Source organism: Choristoneura fumiferana, chromosome Z (genome assembly GCF_025370935.1).
Source record: "Choristoneura fumiferana chromosome Z, NRCan_CFum_1, whole genome shotgun sequence".
NCBI lineage: Eukaryota > Metazoa > Arthropoda > Insecta > Lepidoptera > Tortricidae > Choristoneura > Choristoneura fumiferana.
The window spans coordinates 14,925,680-14,952,718 of NC_133472.1; the positions used below are offsets into that span (position 1 = coordinate 14,925,680).

The 27,039-nt window shown below is 37.1% G+C and overlaps 1 protein-coding gene and 1 long non-coding RNA gene across 2 annotated transcripts in view; both read right to left on the bottom strand.

Moving 5' to 3' along the window:
• Window positions 1-7,403, bottom strand: part of LOC141428731 (cyclic nucleotide-gated channel alpha-3) — an 84,259-nt gene extending 76,856 nt beyond the window's left edge. The window contains exon 1 of the mRNA XM_074088747.1: window positions 7,354-7,403. The gene's annotated coding sequence lies outside the window, so the exon portion shown is untranslated. The remainder of the gene's footprint in view (window positions 1-7,353) is intronic.
• On the bottom strand, window positions 7,403-26,314 carry LOC141428758 (uncharacterized). The gene is made up of 3 exons (XR_012451462.1): window positions 25,982-26,314; window positions 20,565-20,691; window positions 7,403-7,470 (listed from the first exon to the last, which is right to left on the bottom strand). It is a non-coding gene; the product is annotated as an uncharacterized lncRNA (long non-coding RNA).
• Window positions 26,315-27,039: the final 725 nt, after the last annotated feature.

Here is a 27,039-nt window from a genome sequence, read left to right on the forward strand (position 1 = left end):
TATATTATTGTAGAGGCTCGAAAGTAAGCAATAGATGAACAATTTAGGGGAGGCCTTCGATAACACGAGTTCATCTATTGCACTTTTTAACCCCCGGCGCAAATAGAGGGGTGTTATAAGTTTGACCGCTATGTGCGTCTGTCTGTCTGTCTGTCTGTGGCACCGTAGCTCTTAAACGGGTGGACCGATTTGAATGCGTTTTTGTTTATTTGAAAGCATGCTTTCTAGCGATGGTCCTTAGGCATGTTTCATCAAAATGGGTTTAGCCGTTTTTGAGTTATTGAACTTTGAAGTAACAAAGTCGGGGGTTTCCAACTTTTTGTTGGTTACGACGTTATGGCCGAGACTAAACATTGTGCTTCTCACAATCACTGCGAGGAAATAATAGTAAAGTAGCCGTATATTTAAAAAAAAAAATGTGTGTTTGGTGATTTGACAGATCACGGGTAAAAATATCTGCTATTACCTATACTAACTGCAAAAAAAAGTAAGAAATTAAAAAAAAAAAATTGGCGGGAACCTTGCGAATTTTCCGTGGTCATTTTTTGAGAGTGCGAATGTAAACTTACAAAAATGGAATCATCGATTTCTAGTGACATTTCTTTCCTATTCATTGTTTAGCATGAGTTTTTTTTTTTGTCTACTATTCCTGTAATAGTTGAAAGAAAACAGATTATGCACCTCGCATTAAGTAATTTATATTGACCTCGTGCTTCTTAAAGCCCTCGCTAACGCGCGGGCTCCAAATCGGCACTCGGAGCGATAATAAATAACTTACTGCTTGGTGAAACAATCTACTATTACTCGTATCACAAAACAAACAATAACAATCCAATGACTGGACATGGGGAAATACCGACCCGATTTTTCTTGTAGGTACCTACACGCCCATGTCATTTTGAATCTTCCAAGTTTAGGTATATTTTATACCTTAGGCTGCTATTTAAGAGTAAAACTACTAATAATTCTCAAGAAAACTTAGCCGTTATAGTTTTCTTTAAAAGTTTGATATACTTACTACCATCCTGATATTTTCAAATTTTTCCACCCACCGGTTTAGATTTTAGAGGGGGGGGGACGCTCGATTTTAATGGAAATTTGCACTTTTAAGTTGCATATTTCGGCAATTTAATTACGTCCCACTGCAGGGCACAGGCCTCCCCTCAGAATGAGAGGGGTTGGGCAGTAGTTCTCAGGCGGGCCCAGTGCGGATTGGGAACTTCACACACACCATTGAATTACTTCGCAGGCTTGTGCAGATTTCCTCACGATGTTTTCCTTCACCGTAAAGCTCGTGGTAAATTTCAAATATAATTCCGCACATGAATTTCGAAAAACTCAGAGGTGCGAGCCGGGGTTTGAACCCACGATCCTCTGCTTGAGAGGCCATAGGTCAAACCACTCGGCCACCACGGCTTCATGACACCGAATAGCTCATAGTATCATCAATTCCAAAAAACTCAGAGGTCCGAACCCACGACCCTTGAGAGGTGCTGGTCTGATTTATTTTAGCAACATAATATACAGAGCGGCAAAAAATCTGGCCCTCAAATGTAGGTAATTTTGTACTACGTACTTATTATGCATTAAAAAACGCCAGCAAAAATAAAAATAAAAACGCCCGAAAAAAACGCTGCTTGAAAGGACAATTAAAAAGTAATAAATAATTATGCGCTACCTAGCTGTTGCCCGCGACTTCATCTGCGAAGAATTCGTTTATCTCTATCCCGCGGGGACTATGCTGATTTCCCGCAAAATTAGCCTAAGTTAATTTAGTATAAAGTATCTAGTAATATTTTTTTATCTAAGCGTCGTCGGTGTCGGGGGACCGCTAAGGTTAACATGAAACTAAATATGTTGTATTTTTTAAAGTATTAACCTTAGCGGTCCCCCGACACCGACAACGCTTAGATAAAAAAATATTACTAGATACTTTATACTAAATTAACTTAGGTCGCGGGCAACAGCTAGGTAGCGCATAATTATTTATTACTTTTTAATTGTCCTTTCAAGCAGCGTTTTTTTCGGGCGTTTTTATTTTTATTTTTGCTGGCGTTTTTTAAGTCGGGGGTTTTTTAAATTTTTAATTTAAGTTTTTATTTCATGTTTTTTAAACTTTGATATATATTTTTTTAAACTGTACTAGTGTGTTGGTTATCCTGGCTGCAGCATCAGCTCATCTTGTTGCCACCATCGCATTGTATGTAGAATCAAATACTGATCAAAAGGAATCAAACACGACATATCTGCTATTATTTTTTCAAGAGTATACTGGTGTGCTGGATATCCTGGCTGTAGCATCAGCTCGTCGTGTTGCCATCACTGCATTGTATTTAGAATCAATTACTGACCAAAACGATTCCAAACACGACATATGTGCTATTATTTTTTATAGAGTGTACTAGTGTGCTGGATATCCTGGCTGCATCATCAGCTCATCGTGTTGCCACCATTGCATTGTATGTAGAATCAAATACTGATCAAAAGGAATTAAACACGACATATCTGCTATTATTTTTTCAAGCGTATACTGGTGTGCTGAATATCCTGGCTGCAGCATCAGCTCGTCGTGTTGCCACCACTACATTGTATGTAGAATCAATTACTGATCAAAACAAATCCAAACACGACATATCTGCTATTATTTTTTCAAGAGTATACTGGTGTGCTGGATATCCTAACTGTAGCATCAGCTCGTCGTGTTGCCACCACTGCATTGTATGTAGAATCAATTACTGATCAAAACTATTCAAAACACGACATATGTGCTATTATTTTTTATAGTGTACTAGTGTGCTGGATATTCTGGCTGCAGCATCAGCTCATCGTGTTGCCACCATTGCATTGTATGTAGAATCAAATACTGATGAAAAGGAATTAAACACGACATATCTGCTATTATTTTTTCAAGAGTATACTGGTGTGCTGATTATCCTGGCTGTAGCATCAGCTCGTCGTGTTGCCACCACTGCATTGTATGTAGAATCAATTACTGATCAAAACGAATCCAAACACGACATATGTGCTATTATTTTTTATAGAGTGTACTATTGTGCTGGATATCCTGGCTGCAGCATCAGCTCATCCTGTTGCCACCATTGCATTGTTTGTAGAATCAAATACTGATCAAAACGAACCCAAACACGATATATCTGCTATAGTTTTATTAAGAGTGTACCTACTAGTGTTCTGGATATCCTGGTTGCAGCATCAGGCCGAGAATTCCATAATCTTGCATAGCTATATAGCATACATGGGTGTTTCAAATTTTAGGTCCCAAATATGTTTGAAAGTAAAGTAAATATCCATTATGCGTCTAAGATTCCTACCGCAGCGAACAAAAGATCTGATGATCTTGAAACGGCTGAACCGATTTTGATAAATCATGTCTAAGATCCATCGCTAGAAAACCAGCTTTCAAATAAAAAAAACCGCATTCAAATCGGTCCACCCGTTTAAGAGCTACGGTGCCACAGACAGACACACAGCACACAGACACACAGACATACAGACACACACACACATAGCGGTCAAACTTATAACACCCCTCTTTTTCGTCGGGGGTTAAAAATAGTCCATAAACAATCGGTAATAACTCGGTACCGCGATAACTTATAACATGAAATGCCATGTCATTTTCGGCCAATGATAATTAGTAGTTTAATAATTGCAACCCAAATTGTTCGAGCCTTTATTTGATAACTGCATTTAATTGTACAATTATATGGGAGTGTGTTACAAAAAGGCTCAGTATACTATCATGATACGATACGATACGATAATGAAGACTTTAACGATTTACTTAGATAGTTGCGCAGAAAATGAAGAAAACCTAACTACCTAACATGTCGAGCTAAACTCGATTTAAGACGTGAGTTATCCGGGTGAGTGAGTCTCACGGTAGTTTCATGTTCAAAAACCTAACTACTTAAACTTTTCTGCATGCAGGTAACCTTAGCGCTTTAATTTACAGCCGCTGGGATTAGAGACACGGAAGAATAAAAACAAAATAAATATAAAAAAAAAACAAGAGACGTGATATTTGGGTTTTATTATGGAACGCTAATGTAATCCACAATATATACATACATTTTTTTTTTTTCATATTTTAAGGAGTTCCGGAATTTACATTTTGCTAGACCGGAACCGTGGGTAAAACTAGCAAACAATAATTATACGATTATTTATTACAAGTTAGAAAATAAGAAAGTAGCCGAGAAAAGTATTATATATTGTAACTACGAGGAAATAATTAAGTAGGTAGGTAATAAAATACTAATTATAATAAATAAGATTAAGGTGTAATCAAGCCTAACAATGTCTGCCCTACTTAATTCACCACGTTAATGGTTCACTGGCATGCTCATTACCATTATTAATCAATTCATACCTGTTGCGTGAATGTTAGGAATAATCCTGATTGATTGGACTGGCCGAGCACATCGCCATCGCAACTGTGTAATACCTACAACGTAACCGACTGATTTCTGTTCTAGATATTAACGGTGCTAGTAATTTCCGTTCACTGGTCTGTTTAATTGGATAAACCTTCACGAGCCTATGACGTGCTACGTGTAACTAGCCGTCTTCTAAAGCGTGGCGAGGTGATTATTGCCAATGAACCTTAACTTCGCCTTCCTAACTAGAGCTATCTGCCACAATATCATAATACGTACGACATAAGCAGCACTAAAGTACCTTTTTTCAAAGGTTTTTATTTATTTTCATCATCATACATCGAAGGCTCACACGGTGCTTTGAAATTCTTATCGGCTAAAATAGAATAATGTATGTCAAAATATGTATCTCCAAATAATAGTGAACAGTAATATATGTTTTTTGCTGTGATCAAGGATTGTTACAGGTGTAACTGTTACTGGGTGGGCCCTGTAACAGGAGCTAAAAATTAAACCACAGCTTCCACTCTTCACCATGAGCTGATTTAGTTCTACAACTTTTGAAAATAACTTGTATTATGATTTTTATCATAGTTTAAATTTTAATTGGAAGAGCAATGTATTGCGAAATCCGTCATTTTGTTACGTAACAGGCGATATCATTTATTGGATGCCGTACATTGAAAATACCATTTACTTTGTTTGAAATAGTATAATGATAAAATTTAGGGATGGGCCGAAATTAATTTCACCTTCGGTTTAACCGGATTTCGGTAGCTGGAGCCGAACTTCGGCATTCGGCTGAAATTCGGTATTAATGACAAAAATTCGGCTCTACAAAAAAAAGAACCCACGTGTGCTATTTTGACAAAAATTAATAGAAACCATTATGTCTGTCGCATCAGTAAAATATGAAACAAAAATAACATAAACTTAGTTACCTATTTTTTAATAAACATTTTGATTGCAATTCGTACATAAGTATATTCGTAAGTTTTTGGTTCACAAAGTCACAAGTGTTTTTAATTATTGAAGTGTTTTCAACAATCAAATTTAACAATCTTTTTCTTATATATTTACTTGTTTTTAAAATGATCTAGAGTATGTTATCGAACCGAAGTTCGGCCGAAATTCGGCTGAATTTTTATTTTTACCGAATGTTCGGCCGAATTTCGTATTCGGTTTAAACCACATTCGGCCCATCACTTATGAAATTACTTAAATTTTGAAAGTTGCAGAACTAAGGTACCTAGGTAGATCCATTGGAGTATTAGCAAGCAGAACATGTATTTTAATTTTTTGCTTCTGTTACAGGGCCCACCCGGTATACGAAATAGTTTTACTTTGTACAGCAGTATCAAGGTGGTCCAGCAAAAATAGTTGATTGTACAACAGGAGCATAAAACGAGCCATTTTACCCGAGCCGTTCATATAGCCACCTGAGCCGGTACGGCGAGGGTGGATAGAGACGTTGAGGGGGAAATGGGCTTAATGCTCGAGTTTTACACTCTGCTTTTCACTTCGATTGCGATGAGATGATATAACAACAGTGGAAGCATTGTTTACTCACTATGTACCTTTTATTTTTCATTAATTGCTATATATAATTATAAATTTTTAGTGTTATTGATTTCTTTTGATTGATTTTTAGTTTTACATAAAATATAAATTATTGAAAAAATATAAAGCAACTTTTTGTTTGTGGCAATTGACACCTGATTACCTTGGTCTTAGACGAAGATTTTACTTTATGAACTAGAGCTTAAAAAGTAATTTTATGTCGACTAGATTCAGTATATGTAAATACGAATTTTACGAGCATGGGAAGTGAAAAATACTTTGATAGTACCTAATGGATGTAATAATCACCGATGGAAACCACCTAATCAGGTAACGCAATATTCATGAGCAAGCAGTGGTACAGGAAACCAATTGACAAGGGTAGGAAGCACAATTTGCTCTAAGTAAGGCTTTTTCAGATGATCAACACAATTTGTCTAAAAGTAGATTAATCAAGCGCCAGGCCAACCCACGTAACGTAGATTTACGAGTATCCTCCGGCCGCCCCCTCCCCCGCTCGCGCGTACCGCGACTTCCCGTGCACTAGTACACAACTCATCAATTTCCTCAGGACACGAGACTTGGAATCCTGTTAATTAAACTATGCCGCCAAATTAAACCAGTACAATCGCCGGAGACGAGCGGTTTAATATCGTCCGGGTAACGAAGCGCTTCAGGGTACGTAGCGTGGGCAAAAATTGTACAAACAAAGCTTAATTACTCAGTAGATCCTTTTTTTAGGATTCAGTAGTTCTACCAGGAACCCTATAGTTTCGCCATGTCCGTCCGTCCGTTCGTCGACGGCTTTGCTTAAAGGCTTTAAGGCTTAAGTAGTGCTAGAAAATTACTTTTTTTTTAGTTAAATTTAGAAAAGCTGCTAGCCCCTATAATAATTAAATATTAACTGAAGTGGTTAGGGTTGGTCATGGTCACATCTTCAGAATAGACTAGGTGAATTCGTAGAACTTAGAGGCAATCTATAAATTTACGTTACACATCTAGGGTGGAGTCTGGTGGTTTGCGACACAGGAACTTATTAATTACGATTTTCATAGTAAATAACACGTATACACGTAACACGTAACACGAGGTTAACCCTTTGAACGCCAAGAACACCTAAAGATGTCGTGTGCGGTCGTGCCTACCACGCCAGTAACGCCTGAAAGGGTCAGAGCTTCGATCATGGACAAAATCTATTTGAAATTGTTATAAGTAACTTAATATTTGCACAAAACTGCAAGATTCGTCATTTTAGATAACGCAACAGTCCTTGACGTATGACTGATCGGTTCATTCAAAAAATGAAAGCGTTCAAAGGGTTGAAAACGATCAAAATTGGTGTGACGTCCTATTTGGATGCCCTTTTAGTCGGTTGGTAGGGACTAGTGGTACTGACCTATGAGACTGTGCCGGCTGGAGCCGAGGCAGTGCGCGGGCGGCGAGCCGGCCGCACGCAGCGCGCCCAGCGCGCCGCCGCCGCCGCCGCCGCCCAGCGCGCCCTCCTCCAGCGCACCTGCACAATAGTATTGCGTACAGCATGCGCACTATGCACGCCACGATCGGTAATGGCGTGAGTCACACCGCAGGCGACGATTGAGTATTATTTAAAGTGCCACTAGAAACACGAGTAAGTTCGCGTGTAGCGCGAGCTTTTTCGACTGTGCACAGTTCGGTCAAGTTTGCAAAGTTAGTTTGCTAAGAGGAAAATCTTGTCGAACCACAAGTGCATGAACTACGAAGTGCAAAATTCGAACTTCGTCTCTTGTCGTCCCGCTGACGCTAATACCATCCAAAACGAGAGTGAGAGGGGCAGTACGATACGAACTTTGTCTTTCAAATTTCGTAGTAGCCCCTCTATTCTTCTCAGAACATTCTATTTTGTGGTCACGTCTCTTTATGCTACCTCAGATTTCTCCTGAAACGACGTCAATCACATACAAAACTAATGTTATTATAGGTCAAAAACTTAAGCAAATGACCTGTTTGTATGTAAGTAGTAGTAACGTGTCCGTATAAACAAGTTGGCGTTCCTGATTCAAATACAAATAATTTATTTGTCAAACACAGGTTAAAATATTTGGTACATTAATCATAAACTTGTATCACTATACTGCGCCCATGGACATACAAATATAAATATCTTGTAGGTAGGCACATTCAGCCATGCAGTAAATTAAATAGTCTAAAAAGTTGCCAAACTATCACGCATATTCAAAAAATGACTTAAGCTCCATATTAATTCTGTGCACTACTAGATACAACAGGTAATTTGCTTAAGTTTTTCACCTATATTTGGGCTTTTTTGGTGCTAGTAGAATAGGTTTTTTAATATGCGAAATACAGCAGACATGATTCCAAATGCATTTTTTACTGTTCGTCTGATTCTGCGTTCGTGGATAAATTTATCGACAAAGTAAGCTGTGACTGACAGTGAAATGTACATCACTATAAGCACACGTGCTAAAACTTGACCATAAAACGTTACATTCTTGAAATCGGATGTCGCTTTTGCAGTACAGTTGCCTTTTTTTAACAAATGGCATTAGTTACATGATCGAGGAGTACAACTATATACGGTTGACTTCAGTCATATTTTAAGCAGATCTACTGGAATAATATCTTTGGACTTGGTCAATGCTTCATGACCTCTTTGGTCATGATTTTGGTTATAAGATGTTATGTTAAGAAGTTATATGATGCGTTCAAAATTCACGTATTTTTATTTATTATTTATTATATCCGATATCGGGGCAAGTAAAATGTATGAAATATGTACCTGTCTTTCAGATTATCCGATCCGATATCGGATCATATTATATTTCATACATTTTACTTGCCCCGATATCGATATCGGCGTCCGATACCGATATCGGATAATGTGAAAACGCTCTCAAGAATCCAAAGAAGTTTATCGAATCAGAAAAAAATGCTAGATGTTCGGCGTTCAAGCTAAGTAAGCTTTTTGGGTCCACTTTCCTACATAGGTACTTATACTTATTGTGCCCACTTTATTTTTTTTTCTACCCCTTCAGATATAGGCAAAGTAAACTTATTCCATGCAGCCATGCAAAGTTAAACGCGCCACGATATGCTGTGAAGTTAGTACTGGGATTTTAGTCAGCCTGTGATAGTACGCAAGTTGGCAGAAGAGTACGCGACTGCTAAATAGTACGCCGTTCGTACTATTTTGTACCCGAATGGCAACGCTTCATAGAAGTGAAGGAAAGGAAAAAAAATAGCAAACCAAACGCCGCCAGCAACGCTCAAAATGGAGTCTGTTCTGTTTTGTCTGACCAATAATTTGCCAATGACAATCGCCCATGTAACTATTTGCCACTTCCGTTTGAAACAATAAGTTTACCTTTATTACATTTTTATAATATCCCGTCCCATTCACTCGCGTATTTAATGACATAATCGCCAGCAGGACGGCAACATACGAACTTCGAGTTTTGCACTTCGTAGTAGCCATTCAGGTAATTTATATGCAGGTCAGTGCTTATAGAGCTTTACAGACTGCAATGCAGGATAATGAATGGATTTCTTTTTCCCTGAATGGCAACACTGGCATAGATAATAGATCGCTCGTTTTTGGCTCGAAATTCTAACTTGTCATTTTATTTTGCTTAATATACAAAATGTACACACCCATTATAATATTTTCTCAAGTTTTTCGCGATTCCCAAGATCAAAGAATCGAATTGCTTTAAAATTCCAGAGAAATAATGCGTTGTTTGGGAGAAACGTGTCAAAATGGTGTTGTCCCGTTCTGGTGGTTCACTTTTATATTATAAAAAAGATACTGTTTCTCTGTAAGTCACTGACAAAGCTAAAAAGAATAAATAACTAGGTACCTACAAAAAATGTGTAGAATATCCCGAATTATTTCCCGGATAAAAGATGAAACATCAAAAACAAGGTGCTTGTGATACAGAATGTAATCGAATATTACCTACTCGCTCCATTTTAGGACAGAGTATTTTATAACACTCAATAGACGTTTTGAAATTTAACAAGAGCCTGGAAGATACCTTCAATTTCATACGTACACAGGTTAATTGAATGTGATACGAATATAATGAACATCGGCACAGTTCCATGACGAGGTGCTCTGTTTTTTATCAAATGCTATAATACCTTACATTTTTCTTGTCAAAGGTGATGAATGAGCACTTGTTACGCAACGCTGATCACAGCTGATGATGACAGCATCATTTTTCATCATCAGAATTTAAGACGCGCTTAGTGCATATGTTAATTCAGGCTTGTTCTGTGCCAAAGTCGTTCAGCCTTTTTAGCTTGAAGAAGTAATAAAATATACTAATACACACACACGCGCGCACACACACACACACACACACACACACACACACACACACACACACACACACACACACACACACACACACACACACGTACGTGTCTACGCTACGCTTAAATAAGTTTCATGTGTTGCTGGTTTTTTTATACAGTTTGGCTCTCAGCGAACTTGTGGCTGTAAACTTGGCAACAGTCGCTACTTCTTATTGCTTCTGGTGTGTCAATAAGTTTTTCTTCCAACTATGCTTTAATTTCATCATAACTGCACTAAGCGGAAAAAATATATAAAATCCTTTATTGCATTGTTTTAGTTTTTTTTTAAATTGCACCACCAAAGAGGTAACACAAATACTTTTGCTGTAAACTTAGCCTGCATAGTGTAAAAAATCTAGTGTTAGGTTGCTCAACCTGACGGTCTTATGAAATTTGACAGATTGCGTACAAAAAAATATTGCTACCAATACCAATCCTACCAAAAACAGTAAGTAGCCGTATATTAAAAAAAACTGTGTGTTTGGTTGGCCAACCTGGCGCCCATCCGAAATTTGACAGATCGCGGGTAAAAATATCTGCTACTGCAGGGCTACTACGCAACTGGAAACTATAAGTTCGTATCGTACCGTCCCTCTCGCTCTCGTATTAAATAGTATAAGTGTCAGATAAGAAGGACCGCACGACACGATCTTCGAGTTTCGTAGTAGCCTTGCTGGCTACTAACTCTGCCAATAAAAGTAAGGAAATAAAAAAAAAAACAAATTGGCGGGAACCTTGCGAATGAATTTTCCGTGGACATTTTTTGAGAGTGCGAATGTAAACTTACAAAAATGGAATCATTTCTTTCCCATTAATTGTTTAGCTTGAGTTTTTTTTCGTCTAATATTTATTTAATAGTTAAAAGAAAAGCAGATTATGCACCTCGCATTAAGTAATTTATATTGTCCTCGTGTTTTTAAAGCCCGAGCGTCAGCACTCGGTACAATAATAAATAACTTACTGCTTGGTGCAACAATCTACTATTGTAATGCGATACTTACGAGAGTCAAGTAAACCAGACTGACTAGCAGTAGCAACTCTATGTCCTTGATAGAGAAGCCATCTCATAATATTGTAGGTATTATTAACGTTTACAAGTATGAATACATTAAGGAGTCGAGTAAGGGTCGTAAACGTGCGCAAAAGTAGTTTCAGTGTATTGGTTGAGGCGGAGGCAAACATTAAACTCTAAATCATAGTGAACTAAAATTTCAACTAAATAGGTACATAGGTACAATGTTGAACTTAACACAATACCAGTGTGAACAAAACTCATTAAGGGATATACAGGGCGTTCCATGACTATGGGACATCAAGGGAAAGTACCTGAAATATCGTAGATACATAGGATATTTTGCTGAAAGAAGACATTATATGTTATTAAAAGTTACTAATTCTGCATTTAGAGATTTTCTAAGAATTACGTGCTTCGTCTGGGAGTCGAACCGACTTAAATGTGAAAAAAAATCGTCCTTTTTTATAATGCCAATCGGAAGAATGGACAAAAATTTAAAATTCTTCTAAGTTTGTAACATAGTAACTACTTACCTTCAAAGAAAGAAACTAATTTTTTCACATTTAAGTCTGTTCGATTTCCAGACGAAACAAGTAATTCTTAGAAATATTTAAATGCAGAATAACTAACTTTTAAAAGTAACACAAAGTCTTCTTTCAGCAAAATATCCTATATATAGCGAAGTACTTTAGTAAACTGTTACTATCGTTTACGGCAAACGGCGGCAGTACTTCGCTATGCACACAGATACAAATGTCACAATTATAATGGGAGCTAATTAAAACATAATATGCCCATATAACTAAAGTACACGCGGACGAAGTCGCGGGCAAAAGCTATATTAAGTATATAGTGCATTACTAAAGGGATTTAGTACCTATAGCACTTATTGTTCGAAGCTTTTTTTTAACTTTTTAATTAAGCAAGAAGCATTATACCTACCAACCTAATAATAAAATACTGTGTTGACCTTTAGCATTAAAAATATGTCTATAATGATTTAATTATAATAAGAACAAATTCAAAAACAAAAACAAGAGGTGAATTTTAAAAACAGTAAATTATATGACAGCGAAATATTTTGCGAAATGTTACAATTTTCCCACTCTTTTAATAAAGTATGCAACCTCGTTGTACAAAAGCCGCTGCTCTTGTTTTTTTTTTAAATAAAATCGTTCCGTATACTCCCTAGCCTACCGCTTAAAATTCGATCAAATCTTTGTCAAATTGAATGAATTTGCAAGTAATCTATTTATATTCATTTTATATTCATGTTTCAAACAAAATAAATCCTAATAAAATCATATTTAAAGCTTTATTTTTATAAAAACATATACGTTTATTGTTCTACCCTTTTAACCACCCAAAGATGATGTTTTTAGGGTTCCGTACCCAAAGGGTGCCAACGGGACCCTATTACTGAGACTCCGCTATCTGTCTGTCTGTCTGTCCGTCCGTCCGTCTGTCACAGGGCTCTATATCTGAAGCCGTAAAAGTTAGACACTTGAATTTTTCACAGATTATGTATTACTGTGGCCGCTATAACAACAAATACTAAAAATAAAATAAAGTTACAAATTAAAGGGGTCGTCATACAAGAAACGTGTTTTTTTCAGCGTTTTTTGGTTGCTAGGCGTTATTAGCCGTTGCTAAGGCGACCGAATCCTCTAGCAACGGGTAGCTATGTCGTTTGAATATTTACTTTAAGTTTGCGATTTTAATGATGTTTTATATATAAGCTTCGATAATATAATGTACTGACTGTCTGATTGTGTGGTTTATTCGTTTTTGTGCAAAATTAATAAAGCAATTTATGAACCACAAACCTCAATGAAGCCAACTTTGATAAAGCGCTCGCCAAATCCACACCGTACCTAATAATAAATATGTTTACCTATTTGTTTTTTTTCACTAAAATAATCATACTAAGTATTTAACGCTATTTTCAAGGTTTAAAATTAATTCACACTAGTCGAGCTTCTTATTATTTAATTACACAACATACGAAGTCCGCCGAATTTCCCTTGAATAAACTGTGCTGACAGACAGCAATTTTTTTTTAGCTGCGCGCGGCGTGCGCTGGCAATGGTTTCAGAAGCAAACAGCCAGAACCAAGGAGGATGAGAATTCAAATTGTTTTTTATTCGAATTACTTGCATAAGTGCTTACATTTCGGCGATATTTTTAAAAGCTTTTCTGTAGCTTGCCCTGTTTGTTTATTTATTGTTTGTTTCGGTCAAATCTTGGAAGCTAAATTTGACCCACTTCCAGTGGTCCGATCGACTTGAAATTTGGCATAGTTATGTAAATTTGATGACAAGACAATAATCGGGTAATGACATCTTGGTGGTCCTGCCAGGATCGTCTCTGCTGGAGGGAACTCCTCAATAGTTAATAGTACCGACTTGAAATTTGGTACAGATATGTAGTTTAGACGACAATGCCAGTACAGTTAACAAAAAGTACATTCGGCAAAAAAAGCTTGTATTAAAAATGAAATTTTTAAGAAAAACTTACTACAAGCATTATATTTATTTGTAGTGTAATGTGACTGTTTGCTCGGGTGGAATCTTTCAACTCAAATTTGAAGTGGATATCTTTAACCGATTGAGCTGAAATTTTACACGGATGTATAAATCCGATGACAATGCAATATTATTATAACATGGAGTTGATCTGATGATAAAGCTAGCGGGTGACCATAGGAACTCTGTGATAAACGACACGACCACATCGAGTTTGGACTCGTTTGTCGTCTTGAAGAGTACTTTGGTAACCAGGGGCATAAAGTACAGTCAGCAAAAAGAACTTGCAAGTATTAGAAGAATTTTAAGAAAAACTTTACGGAACTGTTTACGGAACCCTTCATGTACGAATCCTACTCGCACTTGACCAATTTTTATTGCAGTATTTAAAAATATGATGTTACGAGTTACATTTTTGAGAAAAAGTTTTATATGTAGTCACCTCGCATATGTAGTCAATTACTAAAACGTTTTGGCTCTAACAACAACAAAAGCAAATACCTACTTTCCATACTTCAAACGGTTAGTAACATGCTGGGTCTCCCGAAGACTAACAAAAATATTGTCATAGATGCCTTTTGACTGGTCTACACACTGAGTTCAGGGTTTAACTCTGCAAATTGCATCTTACTTTATATTATCATACAGTCGACCTGTGTAAATATAAGTAAGTACCATTTGTTCATTATTTGTTTGCCGTTTTGCCTAAGTTAACAGCTGAAGCCACCGTTTTATTTAAGAATTTATTCACAATTTTGAAACGAATATATATACGAGTAGGTATGTTGGTAGGTACTAAATATAAATAGTGAGTATGTGATAAGTACAATAAAAATAACAGTACCGAAGAGTCGAGATCTTCTTACCTATAACTAGAACATATTATATCTTTGTCACGGTGAGGCATAAACTAAATACCTACACCTGCCTGTTTATCTTACAAACTTAAGATACGAATACAATACAAATCCACAAGAATGGAAAATTTGATAAGCTAGTCAACGTGCTTGATGGTTCTAATTTTAATATTACCTACACGCCCGCAACCAAGGGAGTATTTCAAACTTTAAGTATAAAGAGGGATTTACAGGCTTACCCAATCCAATAAATAATAGCACTCCGGTTGGCTTTAGCGGCTATAGCAGGCGTTTGAACGCAGTTTGTAATAAAAGGAATTCGACATGAAACCATCGAAATAAACCAATTGTATCGTTATTTTTGCCAAACTATGTCGGTGAAGCGAGCAAAGTAATGAATGAAGTGCCGAAACGCTAAGTAGGTACCTAAGCTGAATTGGTAAGTAATAGAATATGTAAAAACAAAACATATAATATTTATTACGTATAACTTCACTTTCTATATTTTTTAAATATAACATACGTTTGCTATAATGCTCATAATATATAGTGATAAAATATATAATTTCATTATGTATAATGATCTATGGAGATAAATACATTGATTATAACGATCAAATTATATAATATTTGAAACCTCTAACAACCAAAACATATAACTTTCATTTAATCTTACAACGGACAACATAACGCTCATGAATATAAATAAAAAAAATCACTTTTAAGGTTTCCTCGCTGCTATAAAAAAACCTAACATCGAAGGCTAAGGCTAGCCTTCTGAACTTAAACTATCCAAGTCGCTTCAGCTCCGAACCGTCTTGCTCGCTCGCTTCGCTCGCTCGCACAAATTTTGAAGTAAAACTTTGCAATACAAAAATTAAACACCTAATAATCAGGTTTTAAATTTTTAAACTTTACCAAGTATTTTAGAAACAAAGTATATCACTTGATATTATATCATATAAATGTTATATAAGAAGTTATTACGCATTATAAACGGTATACCTTATGTATGATATATAATATGAATTTAGCCCATAAACATGTTATTTCTTATGAAAGTATATAAAACAACTGTCGTACTAATCGAACGTTATACTTATTGAAATTATAGTATTTCATGTTATACATAATGTAATTATATATAATGAACGTTTATAATATGAAATTATATCTAATGTTTTTATATAACTTGGGACGCACCCAGCTAAAATATCTTAGCAAGTTATTTCATTCCCTAGCTACTTATATACATCCAGTGATTAATTAGAAGCAGTAAATACAGTCGGGCTCATCAACTTCGTAGGTTTTACTGCTAAGAGCGTATTTTATATTTTGTATGTATTCTTTTAAATATACATAGGTACAACCTAAGAAACGACATTTGACATTTCCGTTGTCATCATCATCATCCCAGCCTATATACGTCCCACTGCTGGGCACAGGCCTCCTCTCAGAACAAGAGGGCTTGGGCTAGTTCCCACGCGGGCCCAGTGCGGATTGGGAACTTCACACGCACCATTGAATTGCTTCGCAGGTTTGTTGCAGGTTTCCTCACGATGTTTTCCTTCACCGCAAAGCTCGTGGTAAATTTCAAATGTAATTCCGCACATGAATTTCGAAAAACTCAGAGGTGCGAGCCGGGGCTTGAACCCACGACCCTCTGTTTGAGAGGCGATAGGTCAAACCACTAGGCCACCACGGATCTTTTATATTTCCGTTGTGTGTTCATGCAATGCAATACGTAATAAGGTTTTCGTTCTCACGGAATTTATTTGAAATTAGGTACTATTATCTTTTGACTTCATGAATGGCTTACCTTGTAATTTTTTCTCTGTGTATCTGTTTTCTGTATCGCTTACGTATACTATGTCTGGTGTCCAATAAAGAGTCTTTGTATTTTATTGTATTGTATTCAGGAAAATCATTATATATAATCTTTTTCTTGAGAAACGGGATCTAGTTAGTCAAACAGCGGACGGGTAACGAAGGGTTCCTATGTGGGGTACTTAACTACTTTTTTGCCTTTTGACAATTGAATCCCAAAAATATTAAAGTATATTATAATAACATAAAATAGGTATACCATTTTAGGTATTTAGGTAGGTAAGGTTCAAAGCTCTGGTCGTTTATGAAGTTATAACAGAATAATGAGACGTCGGGACTCCAATTTAAATAAGAAAAATCCATGAGTACTTATTGTGATTAAATTAAACAGTCATTACCACACTGAGCCGGTGCTCCGATACCGTTACTGAAATCAAAATTGGTTTTATATTCTTTGGGCCCTGCGAAGTTACGATGTCAAAGCCTAATGCGAAAAGTTTTTGAATTGATTATCTGAATTCTCAAGTATTTTATTTTATTAGTCGAAGTTATACCTATGCCTGATAAAGCTCCTCGAGCAATACTGCGCTCTCGCTAAGTTTAGTTGATATAATTTGATATCGGGTACCGTTGTAACCCACTTTGTGAATTCCGGCAATCTGTCATGCGAAAGGAGCACAAACTGGTCAACGTTTTGAGATCATAAATATTCGTCGGCTAATCAAATCCCTTCACTGCTACGACGACGTCAGTTAATTATGAAAATCAATTACCTGCTCAGGTTGACGACCTTATATGGAGTGGGATCGATTAAGAGAGATAGGTAATGAAGTTAAATGGGTGAGTTGTCTTTAAGGGATGAGTTTGTCTTCAATAAAATAAAGTAATGATTTGATTAGTGTCTGTACATTACTAATACAACTAACTACTCTGGCACGGCACATAGAAAGAATTCCGCGGACGGACAGACAGACAGACGGACAGACATGGCGAAACTATAAGGGTTCCTAGTTGACTTCGGAACCCTAAAAAAGAGAGTTCACCAAAAGCTTTATCTCTCTCTCTCTCTCTCTCTCTCTCTCTCTCTCTGTGTGTGTGTGTGTGTGTGTGTGTGTGTGTGTGTATATGTATGTTTGGTACTCCTTCTCCTTCATGCTAGAAGGGCGGGACAGATTTGGATGAAATTTGGCTGGAGATCTGGAATAATCATACATAGGCTACTTTTATCCCGGTATTCCCACGGGTTAGGGATAAAATCTCCCAATCTCAACCACTCGGTTTAGAGTCATGAAATTTGGCACAGCGATTTTTATTACGTCAATAAGGACACGGTACGATTTTAGGGAACGCCCACGGGATTGCTTGCTTGTTACTGATTCAAGGTAAAACAGATTTGGATGTATTTTTGCGTATAGATAGCTGAAGATCTGAAATAACACACAAGCTACTTCTTAGGGTTTCGTACCCAAAGGGTAAAAACGGAAACCCTATTACTGAGACTTCGCTGTCCGGTCGTCTGTCACGTTACGCCTGTATCTCATGAACCGTGATATTTCGGCAGTTGAAATTTTCACAGATTATGTATAACTGGGCTCGCACAGCTACTTGGTGGGTGCCGGAGATCGGCCAGCGATATCGAGGCAGACCGAGAAGGAGATGGCGGGACGATCTGGACACGTACGCAAAGGACTGGCCTGACATTGCGTCAGAACGAGAGTTGTGGAGGTTAAGAGGGGAGGCTTTTGCCCAGCAGTGGGACACTATACAGGCTACTTAAAAAAAATGTATAACTGTGGCAGATATAACAACAAATACTAAAAACATAATAAAATAAATATTCAATGAAGTTCCCATACAACAAACGTGATTTTGTTGCCGTTTTTTAGGGTTCCGGAGCCAAAATGGCAAAAACGAAACCCTTATAGTTTCGCCATGTCTGTCTGTCTGTCTGTTCGTCCGTCCGCGGCTCTGCTCAGGGACTATCAATGCTAGAAAGCTGTAATTTTGCACGGATATATATGTAAACTATGCCGACAAATAGTACAAAAAAAAATAAAAAAAAAATTATGGTACCTCCCATAGACAATACAATACAATACAAAGACTCTTTATTGTACACGAGACATATTAAGCGATGCAGAAAGCAGATACACAGAGAAAGTATTACAAGGTGAGCAATAGGCGGCCTTATCGCTTAAGAGCGATCTACGACAGACGTGAAGAGGGGGTGTTTTTTTTTTCTCATCCAACCCTATAGTGTGGGGTACCGTTAGATAGGTATTTTAAAACCATTAGGGGTTTGCTAAGACAATTTTTCGATTCAGTCAATATGTTTGCGAAATATTCAACTTTAAAGTGCTAATTTTCATGAAAATCGAGCGTCCCCCCCTCTAAAATCTAAACCGGTGGGTGGAAAAATTTGAAAAAAATCAGGATGGTAGTAAGTGTATCAAACTTTCAAGGAAAACTATATCGATTAAGTTTGCTTGAGAATTATTAGTAGTTTAAGAGTAAATAGCAGCCTAAGGTATAAAATATACCTAAACTATGAAAGATTCCGTATAATATACGAAATCCTTAGAAAAATATTTGTTAATTTTTTCCTAATGGCTACGGAACTCTATTTCGACACGCTCTTGGTGTATAGATAGATAGTGCGTGAGCACTTGGCCGGTTTTTTTATTGCGATATTCCTGCTGTGGAATAGGAATAAAATCCCAAAATTTTAACCGCTGGAATTAGAGATTAGAAATTTTGGCACGGGGTGTTTTATGTGCAACGGAACTCGAGAAATTTCATCTCACACATCTCGCACGATTTACGCGTGCGAAGACGCGGGTAAACTCGAGTATGTATGCATGTATGTATGTAAACTCTTTATTGTACAAAATAAGTAAACAAACACAATTGTCAAATAATGAGATATATGTACAAAGGCGAACTTATATCCCTACTAGGCCCATCGCGGCGAAGCCAAAGACGTAAAATGAGATGTAGATCTCGTGTCAATATTTTTTTTTATCGAATAGCTGGTAAACGAACATGCGGGTCACCTCATGGTAAGTGATCACCGCCGCCCATATTACGCCCATATACCTACAGTATTATTAGGACTGCGGTTGCGGGTGGGTCAATAAGAGAGATGTACCTACAATTAATTAGTTGATTACCATCTATTCGTTATGCCAGCGGCAACGGTCTGACTAATTTTGAATTATTTTGTTGGTTTCTAGTTCTAGCTCACCCCGCATTTTTGCCAATCGTCCGCGGTGGGACAAACTGGCCTTATACTACGAAGAGCAAAATTCTAACTTCGTATCTTGCCATCCCGCTGACGCTGAATTTTATTTAATACAAGAGTGAGAGGGACGGTACAATACGAACTTCGATTTACAAATTTGGTATTAGCCCCCCTGCCTTGTGTGTGTGCCTTGCCTGCTGTGTGTGCCGCGAATAGGTACGTAGGTAACGATTAGTGTGAAAAAACATAGAGACAAATGCTTTCCACCTATTTACATTTATAACTGACTTTTTTCAGTTCTATAACTTTCAAATCATACTTTCACTGGCTATCTATTTCTCCCCTTGAGGATGATTTCGTAAGCTCGCTGAAAGACCTAATTATTTATTTATATTTTAAAGCTAACATTTAACTTGTACGTTTCTAATTTTAAGAATGGCAAGATTCCCTTAAAAACTTTAACGCTAATTTTCATCCCCTTAAGGAACGATTTCTGGGATGAAAACAATGTCTTTCTTAAGGTTTCACAATTTTGTCTAAATCTGTTTAGTGGTTTAATTAAACGTGAGAAGGTATGATTTCGCGTTTATTATATTATGTATTAGCCTTTAGAATCCGGAAGGTCAAAAAAACCTGCATTCGAGCCTCCTTTGTCTCCAATATCAATAAAAATGATAAAAAATAGAAAAAGATAGCCTGTTAATATTTTAGGCTAAAATATATTTGGCACTGTTCAGTGTTAAAGCATATGAAAGGATAGATCGATAATCGATATAGTATGGTTGTTACCCGTGAACGTGGCGGCCGTGGTGTGTCCGGCTAGGTCGGGGCGGGCGCGCGCGCCGCCCGCATGCTATCAGCTGGCCGCCGCCGGCGCGGCCATCTCGCCCTCGGGCCCCCGCTCACCGCCCTGCGCCTGTCAAAATCACAAATATATAATAACCACGAACTTCAGCATACTATTAAAATTCGCTTCATTCGCTTTGCGTTCCAGATTCTATTTGGGTCTGCTCTGCGTTGTTAACGTTTTTAAGTAGTAACCCTGAAAATAAAAAACAACGGACTTTCGGGAGCTATATATGTATCAATGTACATTTTAATACCTACCAACTAACACCACTTGTTATTATTATTTTTATTGTAACGAACCTCTATGGATTCTGTCAGAACTAAATGGCTCTTATTATTATTATTATAAACTAGAGTTTTCCCGCGGCTTCGCACGCGTATACTATTCCATCTGCTAGTTACAATTGAAATTCCGGAATTTTACAAAAATCCCGTGAGAAATCCCAAAATTTATATCGTAATCTTCATTCACCTAACATATTTATAAGTAATACTAACAACTGATGAATCCTAGTTATCTGAATAAATATTTTTTATTATTTTATTATTATTATTGAGGTGTTGTGTTAAGAACAACTATCCCGTGGGAATATTGGAATAAAAGTAGCCTACTTATGTGTTATTTCAGACATCCAGCTATCTACATACATACCAAATTTCATGACTCAGCGTAATCTGGTGCGCGGCAATGAATGGGTAAAGAGCTTTACAGACTGCAATGCAGGATAATGAATAGATTTCTTATCCCTGAATGACAACACTGGCATAGATAATAGATCGCTCGTGTTTGGTTCGAAATTCAAACTTGTGATTTTATTTTGCTTAATATACAAAATGTACACACCCAATATCATGTTTTCTCAAGTTTTTCGCGATTCCAAGGTCAAAAAATCGAATTGCTTTAAAATTCCAGAGAAATAATCAAATAACGCGTTTGGGAGAAACGTGTCAAAATGGTGTTGTAGAGCGCCATCCTGCCCTGTCTCGTTTTTTTTTCCTGTTCTGGCGATTCACTTTTATATTATAGATTAAAATAAAATACAGAAAAACACCAGAGATGTGTGAAGATGCGTTGCGAAGAATTTTTGTCATAAACCAATAAAAACGCTTAATTTACCTATCCTGGCTCCGCTCAGCTATTCCCACTAGAGCTACGCTGAGCGTGGATTGGTAAATGAAGCGTTTCCGTGGGTTCATGACAAACACATTCCTCGCAACAACAACCTCTGGTGGAAACGCAGCCTTATATTTATGCTGCAATATTCAAAATCACATTTTTTTGTTCAATTACTATTACAAGCCAACGTAGCTGAGGGAGTTTTCATTTTAATTTCATTTTATAAACTACAGCAGTGATTTTGTTCACATTATATCTGAGTGGATACCTACAATATTTAGTAGGGAGGGAGATTAGGTACCTACACAAGCTGGGGGTCGCCGAATAGTTTTCACACCAAGGGAGGTCGCGTTAGTTAAGATATCTTAAGTTATTTGTTTTTTTACTTTTATATGTTTCAAACTCTTTATTGTAATATAATTTCATTTATAATATTTTCATGTATAATTAACCTTTGTTTTTGTTTTGCTCGACTTGGCGCCAGATTATATGAATAAACGCTTATTCAACAGCAATCTTTATCATGGGGTTAATGATTAACCATTAATTTAGCCATTTAGCCATTAATTTAGTTTTTAGAAGATTCTTAAAATGTAGATATAATTTTTCGGAGGAGAACCAAAGTTCATAAAGTAATTATATTTAAGAAATTAAACATTGTAATATTGCAAAACCCTTACTGGGTTGTAGGTACTATCACATGTACATTCTGTGCAATTTCGTGAAATAAATAAAACAGATGATAAAACAAATAATCCCAACTTTATATGTAGGCGAGTGTAAGTGTACCATCCACTATATATTTAAAACTCAGTTACCTAACATCTGTCGTTTCTTAGTTAACCTCGAAAATGGTGACACTTTTACATGGTTTTTTTTTCAATATTTGGTATAATATCTAGTTTGTCGCGTACCTAAGTTTTTGCCCATCCTATATATTATATAAAATCGTTTATAGGATGGTATATTAAACAACTGAACTGTTTTAACGTCAGGTTGTGTAAAGTCTTGCAGTCACTCCGTGTGAACAGAAAGTACCTAATCTAACTTAAGTAGAACATGTACCTAATAAACTTGAAACTGCATTGCATATCCTCCTAAGTCCTTGCGTACTTTATAAAGGACTAATTAACACTAAGAATAACGGCCGAATGTACTTTATAAAGTACAAATTGTTCATTGAATAAAGAATTCTAAGAATTTTGAAATAATATCCAAAATAACAAAGCAGGTCAACCACGTCTAGGTCTTAAACGCAAAGTTTGTTAAAAAATGGCAGGACTCAGGAGGATATACATAGTCTTGACTCTAGCCCTTGCATTTGCTACAATTCAAACTCACGCCATCAATGTATTATTACTGATCGTAAGTCATTATCTGGCAAGTTCAAAACACGACTTTAGCCAAAACAAAAATTGGCAATAAGTATTGAGAAAAGGAGGGTAGAATTTAAAATTTCGGACATATCGTCCATTGACAGCGTCACGTTCGCTGCAGACGCCGTTTATTCCAGCTGCGGCCATTCTGCCCGTAGCAGACACTCATTCCCTAAATGTTTTCGTTGTTGGAGCCGGACTCCGGCCGCTCCGCTGAGCGACACACCTATACCTACCTACAGGCAGACAGGGCGCTTACAGGCATTGCTGATTTACAGCGCTAAAGTAATTATTTAATTATATCGTATTTAAAATACTGGAATATATTTTACCTTACCAAAGATTCTAAGAATAAGATCCCGTTTATCTTTATCCCATCTGCAAAACGATTTCATTTTCATGAACCGTAATTATTATAATGATGACTTTATTATATTGAGAACACAGGTTATTTCTAGGATCTATACCCGAAGTATCCAAACCACGTCCAAACGGAGCCCTATTGCTGTCACTCACGTGTCTGTCTATCCATCCACCTCATCAGAGAGTTCACACAAGTTTTACAGCCAAAGGGTTTGTGCCGCAGTCTTCAAATTTTCGCAGTAGGTATTGTCAAAAAATATTTTGAACGGGAACTCTATACAAATAAAGGGAGTGAGGGAAATTTTTTTGACCCGCCGTATTTGGTGAAGTATTGTTGTTTAAAACTCAATGAGTACATAAAAACTGTATCTATCTATTTTTTGTTTTAAAGAATATTGAAAAACAGTGAAATGAGAAGCCACGAAAACCCATATTTTTTACAATATTTTGTGCCGAAGAATTTTAAACTTCCTATAGACCTAAGAATTTGGAATTAAATGATAAAATTTAAATATCAAAATATCGATAGTCCGTTTTTTTCCTTAAATTTCCTTTATTTAACTTACTTAATTTTATACCATCAGCCAAATATGTGGTCTACTACCCTAAAGTTGATAATCGTTTGCATGTCACAAAACAATAATGCCAATAGACGTGTCTGTCAACTTGAAAGTTCGACTTTAGCGACATATAGGAACTTGTTTAAAAATTGATAGACCGCTTATTTGGCTGATGGTACCATCTGCACAACTTCATTCAGATATACGTAACCCTCGGCGCGCGAGTCTGACTCGCATTTGGCTGGCTTTTTTTATTAGACTAAAATAACATTTCCAACTCATACAAAGAAATGTGCTAACCGGCAACCAACGGAAAATATTGTAGGGTTGATCTAAATTATAGACAGCCTTCTCACTATAAGTACTCGTAAGTATTGCATATGTTTTAACATGTAAGTATACTTATGTATTTAATATGTATCTCCTTAAATAGGTACGTACTGAAAAAAAATATAGATTTATACAGTAGAATAATATCTACTTACAGGAATATATAACGGCCGCACTACACTTTGTTATTTGTGTTTGCTTAACACCGTGTGCACAACAACTGCACTCTATTGCTTTTTATTCAAGTAAATAATCAAATGCGAATACAAATAACAAAATCTAGTGACACCATTGGACCGATTTCAAAAGCGTAATATATCGGAAATAGCGGTATTCTTTTCATGTTAGGGTGTTTTCAGTGACAGCCACACATTTTATCAGGAATTGAATTAAGTATTGACATTAACAATTTTATTGCGAAATTAACAATAGTTCGCTGAACGTTACTTAATTATTTCCTGTACAACTTAACGTGAAAACGCCCAAATATGAAAATGTGAACGTTTAACGATGCGCCAGCGGGAATGGGGTAGATATCTAGCACACAAGATCTCATCTCCAAATAGTTTTAATGGATTTTAGGAAGAAGGTGCTCGTGAATAAATATTTCAGAGATAAAGAGGATCTTCCTACACAAGACCAATAAAAAAATTACATTCTGTCCAACTATTATAGTCACGACAGCAACAACTGATTCTAATCGTGCTTCACAAAAGCCTTCTAGTGTTTATTTCATTGTATGTGCTGTTACAGGTTTTGATTCATTATTTTATAGCAAGGCAAATAAATGGTTTGATTTTGAGTTTATCTCATGGACAGATGGTAATTTCTAAATTGAAAACTTTCACTTATATCTTTAGGTAAGATGTGGGATTGGGTGATTATAATTATGTCCTGTAAAAGAAACATTGGCGCTATTCAAATGCTTTCGTTAAAATAAAGAAGTACTTAAACCTTGAACAGTATTTCCTTGGACATTTAATATAGCAAAGGTTTATTTTATTATAATAACGAAAACATTTAGCTACAGTCTAGGGCATAAATATATGTACGTTACCAAGACGTCAAAAATATGTATACAGTTTTATGTCACTAACTATAAAGTCATATATTTGACGCTATAGCTGTATATACATATAAATTTATGCCCTCGACTGTACGCAAATTAAGATGAAAATACGAAAATGAGCTAAATAGACGAGTAAAAAATGTTGCTGACAATATAAAAGGTACAAAAAATAATATCCAGTTGATGGTTAAGAAACCGACACACCTGTTACATTGGTAATTAATTAATGGTAATCGAAGTGATGGTCCCCCCTACTGTGAGCAGTCAATCAACCCAATATTTATTGCTTCTTAGAATTGATCACATAAAATGAGAGGAAAAGAATATTAATTTGACTCAAAGACATGGATGACACATGTGCAACTTTGTCCACTCCCAGTAGAGGATTAAGAACAACCGCAGCTCCCCAGGGGCGGGTAGCTTCGTAATTCATTCATTTTTATTCCGAATGCCACTCGCTATAGCTGTTTGCTTGCGGAAAATCGTTACCGGCGAACGACAATCGCTATGCGGGAATCGTCATACGCAACGCACCCACTTACACATGGATTCGCGGTCGCGGCTTCTTTACATCGCGCCACAATCGCCGGTCCCGGGGAGCGTGGTCACAGACCTAAGGACTACACGAGCACATGCACTGCGCGGATACTCTGCACCGGTACCTAAGTTCCGACGTCCCTGAACGGCGCGTTCTTCTCTGAAGGATGACCGGCACGCGGCTTAGAGAGCCGTCTCGAGGGCCGAGGGCGCTGTACCGGAGCGGGGGTAGCGTCTCGCGGGACGTCGCTCGGCGCACGGTCGCAGCGCGGAGCGGCGCAGCGGCGCGACGGAGCGGCGGGAGCGAGCGCTTGCACGGCCCACTGCCGATATACGACAACCTCCGTCGCAATGACGAAGCGGCCGGGTTCGCGCGCGCGCCCTGTGACGCAGCCTCCCGAATCTCTCCGATCATCTGCGAAATCTCACGAAATGAAGGTGAACAAACCCGCCACGCTGCTCCTTTTCTAACACAAAGATGAGTTTAAAAGGATTTGGACTTTCTCGTAGCATTTTACGGTTCGATCGTCTTTAGGAAACCTAGGCGTCGTCTTGTACCTGTGTTAGTTTTCAATACAATTTAGTATTTGTCGGTACTTATTACATATTGGGTTATTTACCTTAACGTTGTGTCCCTACATTTATTTAAGCGGCAACATAAAACTAGAACTAAGTTAGTTCCCGAAGTTTTATACTTAACCGCGAGAGATTTATAATATGAACGTAGATGTTTCATTCATGCCTAGATTTAGAATAGGTAAGCATTTCGATTTTTTTGCAAGAATCTGGATCTAGGATCTAGTTGGGTAGGTAAGTACATACCTACTAGGTTTTCACGGGGAATACGTGGTCAATTCAAAAACAGGATAAGTAGGTAATTACTCGTAATTTGGGTTATATTCGTAACACATTGAGTTAACTGCAAAAGTCTGACGTAAGTTTTTCTACACGTTTAAGCTACCACACAAATAAATCAAAACATGGTTTCTGTGTGCCCTTCCTACTCATCTGTTTGAAGTCGGTGCTAAGCCCAATAAGTAGGTAGCATGTACATAGGCAGTAT